The sequence below is a fragment of the Lipotes vexillifer genome, unplaced genomic scaffold, assembly GCF_000442215.2.
Source record: "Lipotes vexillifer unplaced genomic scaffold, Lipotes_vexillifer_v1.1 scaffold1186, whole genome shotgun sequence".
Classification (NCBI taxonomy): domain Eukaryota; kingdom Metazoa; phylum Chordata; class Mammalia; order Artiodactyla; family Lipotidae; genus Lipotes; species Lipotes vexillifer.
Genome location: NW_006785484.1, coordinates 420,698 through 425,264, shown reverse-complemented (window position 1 = coordinate 425,264; position 4,567 = coordinate 420,698).

Here is a 4,567-nt window from a genome sequence, read left to right as displayed (position 1 = left end):
CAAAAAAAAAAAAAAAAAAAAAAAAAAAAAAAAAAAGGAGGTGGGCTGAATTTGCCTCATGGGCCATAATTTGTCAATCCCTGCTCAAAATCATGTACCTGATATTTGTTTGAACCTTCTCTGAAATTTCTGTAACATCGAGTGGGACATAAAAGGACTTATAGGATGGTTGTGAAGATGAAATAGTTGAAAAGCGTTAAGTGCTTAATACACCATCTGGAGCAAAGCAATTACTCAATAAACATGAGCTGTGTTTTCATCTTTGTCACCATCATCTTCTTCTCTCTCTTGACCAGCCTGGTTAGCCACTGAGTACTTTTCCTGGCACACAGTAGGCACTCAGTGTGTGATAGATGATGTTATTATTTCAACTGGTTGGAGCAGCGCTTCTCAACCTTCTGTGCAGATCAGACTCAACTGCGGGGTTATTTTCACAAACACATGCTAAGTCTCACCTCTGGAAATCCTGACTCTAAAATTCACTCAAGGAGTAAGCTGAGCACTTGTGTTTTTTGGCAAATTCTAGAGCAATTCTGATGATTCTAAACACAAACCTGTGACTCAGAGCATAATCTGGAGAACAGGGTCAGATATTCCAATCCCCAGATAGGCCCACTGCTCTGTTTTATGGTCACATACAATTCAGTGAGTGCTCAGTCCCTTTGTTAATAGTAAATTCCATCTGTCAGCCAATCAACAACTAATGTTAACTGAGCACCTACAATGTGCCAGCCCTTGAGCTAAGTTCTGGGGACACAGCAGTGAAGGAAGCAAAGACCCTGCAATATGACAGCCCCTCTTCCTCACCTTTCATTCCTTTGCCATGCTTGATTTTTTTTTTCCTAGCCCTTTTCACCATCTTGCATCTTCAGTGTATATTGGTTCTGTCCCATGAGAGCAGGGACCGGATACATTTTGTTGACTGTCGCTCCCACAGCCTAGAAGAGTGCTTAGCACACAGTAGCTGTGTGTTCAATAAAGATTTGTTCTAACGGGTGAAGAGGGAACTCTGCACCTCCTTAGAGAGCCAAGCTGACGGCCAACCCAAGGCAGAACATGTCCCCAGCCTCCTTGGTGTCAGAGTTAAAGAGTGAAGCATGTTTTCTGGTCCTGCAACCTCCCTGCTGTTTAATCTGAAATCATTGCTTTATGACTCAGTTTATTCTTTTATAAAATTACTAAAATGTCTTGAGTATTAAATAGAATAATGCTCATTGTGGGGACAATGTTTAATAAGTAGCAGCTCTGTTGTGTTGGTTTTCTCGTCACCTGGAATTGAATGCACAAAAGACGGTTCTAGAGCTTTTCTGACAATCCCTAAAGAGATCAACTGAGAGCTAGTAATATGCCTATATTAGTTCTCATTCTATAGACTGATAATATGCATCTGTTTATTGGACAAATAGTTCTTGAGCTTCTAGCATGTACTGGATGCAGTGCTGGGGTCTCAGGACATGGGGCAGATGATGAAACCAGTCATGGCCCCTGCCCTCGAGGAACTTACTGTCTGTGGGGAGGGGGGATGGGGGGAGATGGATGGGCATCAAATAAACCAAGAATCATAAAATGCCAATGCTGAAAAGTGGCATCCATGCTGCTTTCAGGTTAATACTGGGGAGGAAGGTGGGATGTGGCACAGTCTAAAGGGTCAGAAAAAGTTGTCCTGAGCAAGTGATACTCAGGCCAAAACCTGAACCATGTGAAGGTGTTACAACCAGACTTAGAGGAGGGAACCATGACTGGACGGCAACCACAACTGAGTAAAGCCAGGGCGCAGGAGAGAAAATGAGGACCTCATCTCAGAAAGGTCGACAGGAGACAACCACTCAGGGGCCTGTGCAGGAATTCTTCTCAAACCTCATCTGCCCGTGAATCCCCTGGGCATCTCGTTAAAATGCCGACTCTGATTCAGCAGGTCTGGGCCAGGGCCTGAGAGTCTGTATTTCTAACCAGCTCCCAGGAGATGCAGAGGCTGCCGGCACACAGACCATACTGTGAGGAAGAAGGTTTCAGGCCACGACTTTAACGTAAGAGCAGGGAGGTTTAGGCAAGATTTCCCCGAGATCCCTCTATACTGTATGAACTCATCTCGCAGCTGTCAGGGAGCAAAACCCTCTGCCTGGAGCTTGCGAATCTTTGGGAAGCCTCTAAGACTCCGTGGGAGTTGGTGTCCTTTCCTGGGGAGTTTACTGACACTTGTGTCAGTCCCAATTCTAGGTGGCATTGCCATGAAACAGGCTGCTTCTGCCCAACAGAAACTCCTTTGCGTGGGTGTTGCAACTCAGAAACTCTGCGGAGGGACGGTCCATACATATTCTTAAAAATCAAGGCAGGCTTGCTAAAACGAAACATCTATTTATATTATATGCATACACACGTACATAGATAATCTTTGAAATGCAGTAATAGCCACACATAGGATTGAAATGAAATCTTACGCACATTAAATCATCTCAAATTTAATCATTAAAGGATTAGGGACTGGGATGCTTTTGCTGTTGCTGCCAAGGCCTGAGCAGACCCAGACTTCTCCGTCGGAGCCCACATCTGGGACTAGACATCTCAGAACAGCCTGTCCATTGGGCAGGACCGATCCTGTGGGTGTGGTGATTGTCCCTGGCAGTGATCAGTGAGAAGCTAGTGAGCGGGGCAATACTGAGCACACACGGGAGAGACGGGCACACGGTCCGGGGCAGACGAGTCTGGGGAGCAAGTGCCCCTTCAGGGCCATTCGGGAGGAGGATGGAATGAGGAAAACAGGTGCCTGCTCAATGCCTTTGGTGCATCGTCTCCCCCAGGTCTACTAATTTGTCTTTCTAAGACAATCTGGGTGACAAATATGGGCCCGAGAAACACTGCCCTTGTAAGCAATCCCAGCTGCTCCGACAAATGTCCCCAAACAAAGGTTGCACGCCACCCACCCCCATGCACGAAGCTCAATTTAATTGCTCACCTCTGCAGCTTTAAATCAAAGGTGGCTCCTATTAAGTATAATTACCTTTGCCAGCAGCTTGTATAACACAGCAAGTGAGGGGCTACTAACCAGGAACGGCTTCTACATAGCATTATATATGCCTTGGACTAAATCAGCAGGACCCACAGCTTCAGATACACATGTAATTCGGCCAGGAGCACATGTATACTGCAGGTAGAGAGCTGCACACACGCATAAACACAGCATTTCCTCCACGTATGTCAGTGCAAACACCACTCTGCAGAAGAATAAACTACAAGAGAAAAGGTTTCTCTGAACCTTGAATGTACAAGACGCGTTGTTGCTCGGTCAGTTTTTCCACAAGAAGGCAAATTGCCATCCAACCAGTTAGTGTCTGAACAAGTCCCAAATCCAGTACAAGAAATCAGACAAACTCCAACTTTCTCAACCGCCAAATGCCCATATTTTACCACCTTTCTCACCCCCGGAAAGCAGGGAAGTGACACCCCTCCTGGCTGGCTTTGACACAGTCATTTTTCTCCCACTCAACCTCACCACATCTTTCATTCCTGACATACAAAAACATTTTTTTAAATCACGGGCATCTTTATCATTTCAGGCTCGTCAATTCCCATTTTGCCTAATTAATAAATAAATCAAAACCTGAAAGGAAACGAAAGGAAAGTTGAGAAGAACTTTTGGCCCTAACCAAAAAGAAGCCACAGCGAGCTAGATGTAGAATGTGGTTCTTTCAGTCCTTCAGGCTCACTCTAGGAGTTATATTTCACCTCCGTTTTCACTTTATAGAAGCCTGTTTATTAAACTATGTGCCCAGAAGCATAAATGAAGACCTCAAAAAAAAAATAAGTCTCTCCCTCCAGAGACGTTATACATTGCTATTCTAGTAGTCTTCAAACGGTCGGCTCTCCCCTCCACAACCACCGTATTAACTAGCATTTATTGAGCACTTACTATGTACCAAGCATGTATGAAGCCAGATCATGTTTACAATGGATATAATCTAGATGGCGGCCCCACGTAGTATTAAAGGAATTTTTTCAAAATTAAGAGACTAGTGGTTAGAAGGTTAAATAACTTGCCAAAGGTCAGACAGAAAGTAAATAAGTGCCTGGACTTGAACCCCAGTTTGTCATGTCATGAGGTCAGGTACATGTAAAGCATCTGGGACAGTGCTGGCAGGGAATGGACTCTCAGTACCTGTTAACAAGTCTGATCATTATTGTTTCAGGGAACAAAAGAGAAAAGGTTGATTCCATTAAGGGTTGCAGCAAGCAGTGATCAGAGTGGCCAACTAGGAGCAAATCTAGAAACCTTCACAGCAAATTATCGCTTATAAGAGCTGAGCAGGGGCTAGCATGTGCAGGAAAGAAAGGACCTGGGTTCAGTAAGGATTAGTAGGAAAAGAAAACAGGGAACTATCGCTGATGGAAACGTCCAGGGCTGCCTGGGATAAACTTTGGGCAGATCAACAGTGAGACCCAGGAACAAACAAACATACAAACAGAAATGAACTTGAGTTCCTAGTGAATCACAGATCATCATCCATCCATCCATCCATCCATCCATCAATCCATCCTTAGGCACTCCATCTCTAACCTCTTAAGTTAGGGG